General features: G+C 32.4%; 1 long non-coding RNA gene across 1 annotated transcript; it reads right to left on the bottom strand.

Annotated features, from left to right (window-relative positions):
- Nucleotides 1–4,770: 4,770 nt before the first annotated feature.
- Nucleotides 4,771–7,563, bottom strand: LOC140431689 (uncharacterized). The gene is made up of 3 exons (XR_011949711.1): nucleotides 7,429–7,563; nucleotides 7,242–7,371; nucleotides 4,771–4,965 (listed from the first exon to the last, which is right to left on the bottom strand). It is a non-coding gene; the product is annotated as an uncharacterized lncRNA (long non-coding RNA).
- Between the last annotated feature and the right edge of the window lie 3,124 nt (nucleotides 7,564–10,687).

Raw genomic sequence — 10,687 nt, 5'->3', positions numbered from 1 at the left:
TTTATCAAAAGCTTGTGTGATGTCAAAGAAGACTGAAAAACCATAGGGCTTTTCCTCCAAATCCCGGTTTATGATATTAACAACTCTATGCACTTGGTCAACTGAAGCGTGTTTTTGTCGAAAACCAAATTGGTAGTCAGGAACTAAGCAGTTTTCTTCTAGGAAAGAACTCAATTTCTTTATTATTAGTTTCTCAAGAATTTTAGCAAGAATTGGTAATAAACTAATGGATCTATATGAAAGTTACAGATTCTACAGGTTTGCCTATTTTGTGGATTAAAATAACTTGAGCCACTTTCCATTCTGAAGGAAAATATCCAAATCTTAATACTGCGTTGTAGATTTGTGTTAATAAGAGGATCGTATTTTGTGGTAATTGACATAAGATGAATCCAGTAAACCGCTCATAACCAGGAGCTTTCTTTTTATTAGTTTTTAAGTATTGCGTCAATAATTTCGGTTTTTCTAAAAGGTTTAATAGTCAGAGATATCTGGTATGGGCAGTCCAAATATCTATGAATATTTTCCTCTTCCTCTGGTTGTACCTCATAGGGAAATTGAGTAAAGGTAGTTTCCAAATGTTCGAGAAATATATTTGCCTTTTCGTCATCAGTGCTTACCCAATGTCCGTTACTCGTTTTTGATAGGTGGTATATGTTGTTGTGGTCGTAACAATTTTCTGGTAGCCTTCCAAAGGGGTGTAATTTGTGGCTTTTAATGGCGATAAATCTCTCAGATATTTTGCAGTTGATGTATTTTTTAGATCACTTTAAAGTTGATTTCATGTAATCGAATGAACCTTACAATAAAGTCGTCTAGGAACGCAACTCAGCAATATTGGCAATACCATTTTAAAGTCGTCTACTCTAAAGTGTATAATATATATCTGAATTGTCAATATAAGTGAGTTAGATAAAATTTAATTAATAGAAGATTTTTCACCAAGTAACATAAAACAAAATTTGTTTAATTTATTAATGTTTGTATTTTGAGAACGATTTCCGAAATAGAAATTGAAACGTCAATAAACTTGCTTTAACCTTCAATTGTGGCTTATTTCCATTAAAATAGTAATTACTTTAAAATGCTACAAGAAAATAGCTTCAGAACAATATTAAGAAATGGAAAAAGCTGAGGGAGACCTATGTTTAGCAATGGGCGCGTACAGGTTGATGATGATGGTAATTCGTTAGAAGTTTAACCTTAACAGGTTTAATTCTCTATAATAGTTAGGGTCTTTATTTCGCCTTTGTTAAACAAAGGTCTCATAATACGGTTGCTCCATTCCTCAGGTATTCGTTCTAAGATTATTTACAAACTAAACAAGATTGCTATAAGTTACATTAGCTGAGATCCGCGATATTTTATGAGCTCTTTTGCTAGACCATTTTGCCCGAGGCCTTTCTATTTTTCAGTTTCATTAGAGCTTCTTCACTTTGAATTTGATCACTTCAATAATTGCCAAAGCACGTCTGAATACTAACTAGCTAAAACTAGCGTATAACTAACACCTGAAACCGAATAAAGAAGATACCTTAATGCCGTCGCCGTACGCTAGCTAGGGCTCTGGCCAATCAGCGTATTAGTTGCACCGCCCCTCACCTTATATGGTCAATTATTGTTCATTCATTTACTATTGGCTATTTAACAATATAGTTATTTACTATTGGCCGATTGTCTTAAAATTGCCTCCACTACTTTACAAGTATGGACTCAAATGTATAAATAGGGTGATTTTCAAGCAATCGGCATCGATGAACGCCTTTATCAAGGCCACATTGGCATAAAGGACATCTCCATAGGAACATGGAGCATAGAGCACATAGGGGACATGTATATAAACACATATGCATGGTCACGTCTTTAAATTAATGACCAAAGAATTCCTGAGGTGACATGGTGCCCTTAAGCCTAACTCACGATCCACAAGGGAACCAAGAGGGATGCTGAAAACCCATGCACCGGTCATTTCATAATGCCGGTTACGTGGAAACCATCTTCGACCAGAATGGCAGTACTGATGCATGGAGTCTTCTTGCAGTTCTAATGCTGTTCCTGTGCCGGCTGTTTCATGCCGAACGAGGAGGTCCTGAAGCCACCAGCCCCGGAAGCTACGAGGAGACCCCGGAAATAGAGCAGAGTCATTCCCTAACTACCCATATGTGGAAGGACGTACCCACGGAGGCCAGGTATACTCTCCTATCAAAACCGTTTGGTATAATGGCCATGGGATCCTGGAGGCCTAGAAAACGACGACTTCCCCAAAGGAGAAGGTGCATGGACGACGGATGGCACCTGCAGAAGAAATGACCGCACCAAATCACTGCTACTTCTGAGTGAGTTTTTGCATTCAAAAATTTTATTACTTTATATCTTTGTGTTATGTTCTATATATTTTTTATTATGTAAATTGATTAACTTGCAATATTTTTATTAATTCACCATTTTAACATTAAATTACCATTCACGAGTACTCCTTACTATTTCAATATTATTAAGTACATTTTTATGTCTCGGTAATAATATTCTAGTTATAATATCGTAAATATTATAATCTAATCAGTTCAACTTCTCTTTCTGATATTTTGCAGTTTTTTAGTATCCATTGTTGGGTTCAGTTGTTTGAGAAATACTATCCACTCATCTTTGATAATATGGTTCGCGTTTATCAGATCTTTGATTTCCATTCTTAGCCTTCTTATAAATATCCATATCTCTTTCTGAGTGAGCCATTATTCCAGTTTTTATGGAACATTATTTAGACATAATAAACGTAGGAAACAAACCAACTTCAGGTAATGAATATAACAGTAGACACCGCCAACACAGCAAGAACTGCAGAAGATTGTGTTTTTGTATGCAGTCAATTCAGCCAGAAAAAGGAAGAGCTGGTAAAAAAAAGTAAAGACCGCACCAGAAAACAAAAAAAAAATAATATAAGAGGATGCTACACAATAGGCAAAACTAAAAGAACAAGTATGACAGAGAAAAAAGCAGCATACTCGACGTTACAGTCGCATACTCGAAGAGTAGTCCCGAGTATGCCGTAGGAGATAGAGATATTTATTGGGTAAGGTCAGGTTGGGTAAGTCAGGTACATCGCATGAAGTATCTTACGTCCCACGCTACCGAGGTGAAATTACAGGCGCTAGGGTGAGCATGAGTATCACCTCTTTAAAAAAATCGGTTGCCTGTAAAGTCAGTTTTACGGGCGAAGATTTTACGTGACAACGTCTTTTTCTCGGTAGAATATTTATTGATATGAATATTATTAAATTGCACAATAGGAACAAGGAATTGAATGAAAATAAGAATTGCACAAATTTTAACTATAGAAATATATTTTGTTTACTAAAACATTGTACATGTAAACTTAAACTTAACTAATTTATATTTGAGTGATTTTGTTGAGGATAGGACGATGATAGGAGAAATATGAAATGAAAGGAAGTGTTTCTGCTGTAATGTGTCTTGCGAAAGTCAAGTCGATGGTTGTTCCTTTTAACGTAGTTGACTTAGAAACGTTTGATACGCAATCAAGATTATACGTACATTTTCATGAAATTTAGAAACGAGTTGTCTGACTTTACGTTTTTGTTAAAATCACCACACAGAAGAATCGGTATACTAGAATCAACTTGCACGATTTGAAATTAATTAAAATTTGTAAATGTAAATGGTAAAGTTGAAAATTAAAACATTTACTAAAATTGGAATTTGAAATTCTTGCTAAACACAGTTAAATTCTAAATCCGCGCGTGGTGATTGGTCGGTTTAGTTCGTTTGTTTGTTCGCCCTGTTTTGACAGGTTAGAAGTTATAATTTGTTATTTTAAATGTTTGACTAGCAATACGCGCTGTTTCTTCTCAATCGACTGAATTACGATTGATTGCAGAGTGATTTAAACTAATAATTTACTTAACACTATCAACATTTGTCAATAGTATGACATAACCTATAAACTCAGTTTCTCAACTTTTGTGTCAATCTAACAATTAATCAATCAATCATAGTTTACGATAATGAAATATTAGTGTACAATTATTTACCTTTATTGTTGTAGTTGTTGTAAATGACGAATCTAAGCACTCCACATTTTCACTACAGACACAGCTGACGATACTTTCAACGATTTTCAACTTTAGCGATTCAACGCGCCTAATTCTCTAGTGCCGCGCGCAGCGGACCGATCATGTTTGAGTGGGAGAGAGACGCAAGGCATTCGCCGGTCCGGCGGGCCTCTCTCTCGTTCGGCGACTCACTGTAACAGACGTGAGCGGGCGTTACACTTTTTCTTAAATGACTCCGAGCCACAACCTAATTTAAGACGTTGTCACGTCAAAAAAAGCTATCCACGGAAAATAAATGAGCCATATACAAACCATACTGAAACAATCTGATCAGACGACATAGAACTAGAGCAACACAAAGATTCTTCAAACGTTTCAATAAATAATGCTGGGAATGATAACTGATAACACCTGGTATGTCTCAAACAAAACTCTATATAGTGATCTAAACATACCATATTTATGTAACTCTGAGATAGCGCGTGAAATAAATATCGACACAGTATTACAGATCATGCCAAAGATTATCTAATAAGAGAACTAATCGACCAACCAGTAAAAAGAAGATTTAAAAGACTATGGACAGAAAACTTACAAAGAATTACAGTGAAATATTTGTCAATTGCCAACAGTGAATTGATACTGAAATTAAATAGAGATTACAATTTCCCTTTTCTAATAAATACACAATTTCATAGCTTTATAGATTTATTTTATATTACAATAGATTATTTTAGTGATAAAATCAATTTTTAAACATAATATAAAATTTTGAAAGTAATAATTTAACAATTTGTTAACTAAGTTTTAATCCTACAAACTACACAGCGCCCACTTGAAGAACAGAGATTAGTAATTGGAAAGCATCTTGTATGTATGAACTGCTATTTCCCGCCTAAAAAATATAATCAAATATCAATTAAAAATTTACAAAAGTCTTTATCATATAGTATCACTATTTTGATTAATCAAATATTATGTTATTCCGTCGTCAAAAATTAGCTATTAGGTGTAATGTCGATGGTCATAAAAAACCTCTAGTTTTATTAAAATAGTTAATATACAGGAAGCGTCGAAAAGCGACAGTTAAACTCCTGCACTCCTGCACTGTCGCAAATTTAAATTACCTCCAATCGAGTTCAAAAATTATTCAGAGATTGAAGTCTAGGTTTGGCAAAGAGGATGTTTACATTAGAGAGCTCTTAAAGTTAATTTTAAGTTAAATTTCTAGTAGTTCTTGTAATATTTCTGCTCTTTATGATATGATTGATAGTCAACTTCGTTCACTTGAGACCTTAGACAAAACTGCTGACAAGTTTGAGGTGATATTGTATCCTTTTATTGAGTCATGTTTGCCATAAGATATGGTGCGACTTTGGCATATGGCATCTTATGTTTTCGTGTCCATGGAAAAAATCCGAAAAAGCTGCAGAAGTTACAACTTTAGAAACAAGATTGAGTGGGCTAAGGAGCTTTTTACAGAGTGAAGTTCAAAATTAACAAAAAATTGATTTAGCAACGGAAGGTTTTCGTTTACCGTCTGAAAATAAATATAAATTCAATAGCCTTGTTGCCAAGAAAAATAATAAATTAATATTATAATATTAATTATGATAATAATTTTAATAATAATTATTTTTAATAATATAATAAATAATGAGGTTAATAAATTATGAGGTTTACAGGTGTATATTTTTATAAGTAATTTTTTGTACTTGAAATTTAATTTTTCGCACCATTCAAAATGTTTATAAAACTAAAAAAAATAATACAACAAAATCAAAACAGCAATTTAACTTCAAAAGAAAATGAACAACAACACAACACGATACAAAAATTAAAAAATTATATCGAATGATCCAATCCAAAAATAAGAATTTGTGAAACTTCAAATAATAGCTAATTCCAATTTACATTGAAGAAGACTGCAGACTGAGAGCGAACTATACCGATTCTACCGATCGTATATTATATTTTAAGTTCCAGTACTTGCCCTCGTTGGCAACAGTGTCGCTGTTCGGAGAATTAAATTTCGAGAAAATCAAAATATTAAAATATGATGCACGTGCTGCCATCTATTCAAAAAATTGTTAAACGTTAGTTTATTTGAATGCAACTTATTTTAACTGCGGCGTGAACATACCCCCTTAATACAAATAAAATATTATAGGTATTTATATAGTACTTGTTTATAAAAAAAATAAAGGCTTTGGATTACTTTTGTATTTTAGCCTTGGCTTAGAACCTTTAGCCACGTAATTACATACAAATATTAATATTCATTCATTCAGGATTGTACAGGGAGCACACTTTTCACGCTCAGGGGTTCATCAGAGCAGAGCGACCTCATTATAACATATAAGACATAAACGACGGTTAGATAAGTGGGCAACAAATAGGTACACATACAAAGGAAATATCCATTCAAACGATAAATTTTTCATTCAAACCTTTAATTTAATTTTCTGCAGAAATACCATAATCAGTTTAAAAAAAATTTTGTATTATCTTCGCTTAATAAGTATATTTAAGTTTAATGGCGTCGCTTTCAGCAATTCTTGAAGCAGCCACGTACTTGTATTGAGATGTAAGAAACAGTTAAAGAATATGTGCTTTGAAAAATTTATAATATCGCAAATATAGTAACTACATAAAATCTCACATTATGAAATGTGTTTTAAAGATTTTTATTGTTATTTTTTTAATAATTATAAACAATTGAAAAACATATTTACTTCGGATTTAAGTTGCAATAACTTTTTTGTTTATAAACATTTTTAGTTTAGAAAATCTCATTTTAAAGAGAAAGTACTTTCAAGAAAGTCGTCTGTTGAAAGTTTTTATCTAGAATGCGTATTGTTTCGCAATATTTTTAAATAAATGATAAAAGTATATATATATATATATATATATATATATATATATATATATATATATATATATATATATTTATATATTGGTTTATTAGGTGTATACGCCCTTCTAGGGTTTATAGGCCTATGGGAATCTATGGGGATGTATCACCGAGACACAAGTCCTCCTCACCGCTTCTACGCTACACCAGCGTATTTCAGTCTAAATCGCAGTCAAAAGTAAAATTTTCTGAATTCTATGAAATGAAATAAAAATAATGGTGGACGTGTTATAATTGCTCTAATTTGTATATATTACCTCAAAGAACACATTGGTGATCAAACTATTTATAGATTCCTTATTTCCAGATTGTGAAGATTTCATATTTAATTTTTCAGAGAATTTTCCTGCTACTAGTCCAATAAGAGAAGTAAGTGTCATGGTCAATCTAGAAATCAAATACAATCGTTATACTATAGGTATAAACACTTGACATATGACTTACTGTACTAAACTATCTGCTTCATCTGCTGTGCTCCTGTGCTCCTTGATTAATAACAATTCTCCACATTTATGAAACTGTTCTACGGCAATTGCTGTCAACTGGGCTAAGACCTTCAAAATAATTAGTACATTAGAATATACCAACATTACAACCTAGAAAACAAGCTTGTTTACATAATCTATGGTCAACATAATAAGATACAAATTTGTTACTCTGAGATAGCGCGTATAAGAACTAAGTGGTTGCAAAATTTTCTAAACGTGAGGGCAATTGAACTGTACTAAGAAGGTTCCCGGAAATTTCAATTAACCGGATAACAGGCAACCAAAATTTTGAAACCGAATGTCATTGAAGTTTATTTTCTTCTTCTTCTTACGGTGCCCATCCGTTCCGGATGTTGGCGATCAGCACAGCTATCCTAAATTTACTTGAAGCTCGAAATAGTCCGGTTGTAGACGTATTGAACCACTTCCTTAGGTTTTGAAGCCAAGATATTCTTCTTCTCCCTGGTCCTCTCTTTATCTTTAAAGTTTATCTTAAGATTTCTTAAAACCTAAGTAATTTGATCTTCCATGACCTGTATCTTTAGGCGTTCAAATTCCCTTTAAGTACATTCTAGTTCAAACGTTGAATTTTCAATAAATAGTGTCGCGTGTTTTCGAGCTGAGAGATGAGATCAGAATATTTTTTTGAAGAATTCAGCAGGCTGCGGAAATAAACATGCTGATAATTTCAATAACTTTAAAAATGGCTTACGAATACCTATACACCTTAAGTTTTGCCGACGATCAAGTAGTCATCGCACAAGATGAAGAAGATCTCAGCTTTATGCTCAGAAAACTAGAAGAAGAATATAAAAACAACGGAATGGAAATAAACTTAGAGAAAACCGAATACCTAACAACAGAAAACAAGGATATGAGAAACCTAGAGATAGACGAGGGAAGACAAATAAATGGAACAGATAAATTCAAGTATTTAGGAACCATAATATCGAACCAGGGAACAACAGAAGAAGATATAAACAACAGACTGAGACAAACAAGAAACTGTAAAAGACAACTAAACTCAGTGTTGTGGGATAAGAACATTACGATAAAGACAAAAAAGAGAATATATAATACCCTGACAAGAAGTATCCTGACATATGGGTCCGAAAACTGGACAATAAACAAGAGAAATAGAGGTAGATTAAGAGCAGTAGAAATGGAGTTCCTGAGGAGAAGCTGTAGACTTACAAAAAGAGACAGAATTGAAAACGCAGAGATTAAGCGGAGAATGGGAGTGCAATCAGACATAATCGACTATACAGGGTGTCCCATAATTAATTGGACATTAGCTAATGGGTGATAGCTGACATTAAAATAAAGCGTTTGAGCTCAAATTGCTTAGGCAAAATGTTGCTAGTTTTCGTTCTACAGGGTGATTCATTAATATTTTTTTATATTATTTTTATGGATATATTGAAAACTATTCAACCGATTTAAGTGAAATTTGGTATCTTGCTATTATTTAGTATGCTTAATAAGAAAATGATATTAGTTTTACCATTGACACTAGGTGGCGCCACCTACTGTAACATTGGTTCATTAATGGGGCCATAATTTTTTTGTCCGCCCTGTATAAACATTCTAGGAAAAAAAACATGAAATAACATTCAATTCTACACAAATAAGGTATTCTTGTTTCAAATCAAAAAAGTACAATGTTTTCGAAATAAACGTAGGTATTTTGTTTTTCGCAAAACAAGCAGGTACCTAGGTATGCTGTGAACTTAATGGCAAAGTCAAGGCGTAAGTACGAATTTGTTTACTATTTGTTGTCAAAGTGCAGTGTGAGTCTATTATTAAAAAAGAATATGTGTGTACTTTGTACGCAGGTAAGAAGTTATACTTCTATTATATGACTTCAACGAAATTAATATATTTTAAACAGTTTATTTGTGTTTTATTTAAATATTAAACTAATTTTAATACTTACAAGTTTCCTAAAAATTTTCTTAAATAATACCGAAAATAAAAAAAAAGTAAGCAAGGCAATAACATGACATGTTATGTTCCTAGCGGTCACCCATCCAAAGTAGGACCCCGGTAGACACTGCTTGACTCCCGTTTTCGAGCGACAACTGGTGTAGCCAGTGTGCTATGGCCGTAAAATTCATACTAAAGTGAATTATTTTGACAGATTATATCTACAAATAATATTAAGATTGCCTTTTAATCTTCTTATCATCATATTCTAACATCTATTATCCTATATCCGACAAGGACAAATTCAAAGACACAAAAATTATAAAATATATTTTTTTCACACTTTATTTGCACTGATACATACGTAAATTCAAAGATTTAGCAACTAGCACATTTTTATAAAAATTCACTCTCAACATTTTTCCCAATTGCACCTAAAGAAGTATAACTTCAAAACATGAACTAACATTCAATTTCACATCAATTCACAATTTCTTTCACATAAAAAAAGTACACCGTTTTCGAAATAAACGTATTTTGTTAATGATGCATGTCTCTATTTAATTTTTTGCAAAACAAGTATGCTTTGAACTTAATGACAAAGTCAAGACGTAACTACGAATTTATTTATTATTAGTTGTCAAAGGTAACTACGAATTTATTTATTATTAGTTGTCAAAGTGCAGTGCGAGTCATTATTTGTCAAAGTACTATTAAGTTTTTTATAAACCACTTAAGATAAAGGAAAAATGCCACGTCATAGTGAATTTTCTATGCCATGGCCAGCATGCAGTCCCGAACTAAATCCCCTAGACTTTCACTTGTGGGGCTACCTAAAGTCACTTGTTTATATAAAAAAAAAATAACCGTCAAGAGTTATGGCAAAATATTGTAGAGGGAGTTAACGTAATTAGGGCCCAAAGAAACTCATTATTTAAAATAAGACAAAACTTACACAAAAGATTTAGATTATGTAGTTTATCTAATGGTGCACATTTTGAACACTTATTGTAATTTTTTTTTTTCGTTTCGTTTTGAATTATTAACTTTGTTAATTGTTTTATATTCACTTCATTGTTTAATTTAATTTCTGATTTTTTTAAAATTTGTTACTGAGTCAAAGGTTTAATAAAAATAATTGTTTCAATCATATGCATTTTGTTTGCAAAAATTATCTACTACTAATACATTTAATATTCACTTTTATTTAAGACCTTTTGAGTAATGTTTGAATTTACATAAGTTTTTGTAAATTTTTTTTATTTTATGCACGACTCTGAGATAGCGCG

Source organism: Diabrotica undecimpunctata, unplaced genomic scaffold (assembly GCF_040954645.1).
Source record: "Diabrotica undecimpunctata isolate CICGRU unplaced genomic scaffold, icDiaUnde3 ctg00001704.1, whole genome shotgun sequence".
Classification (NCBI taxonomy): domain Eukaryota; kingdom Metazoa; phylum Arthropoda; class Insecta; order Coleoptera; family Chrysomelidae; genus Diabrotica; species Diabrotica undecimpunctata.
The sequence above is the reverse complement of the archived record's forward strand: the minus strand, read 5'-3'. Positions and strand labels throughout refer to the sequence as shown.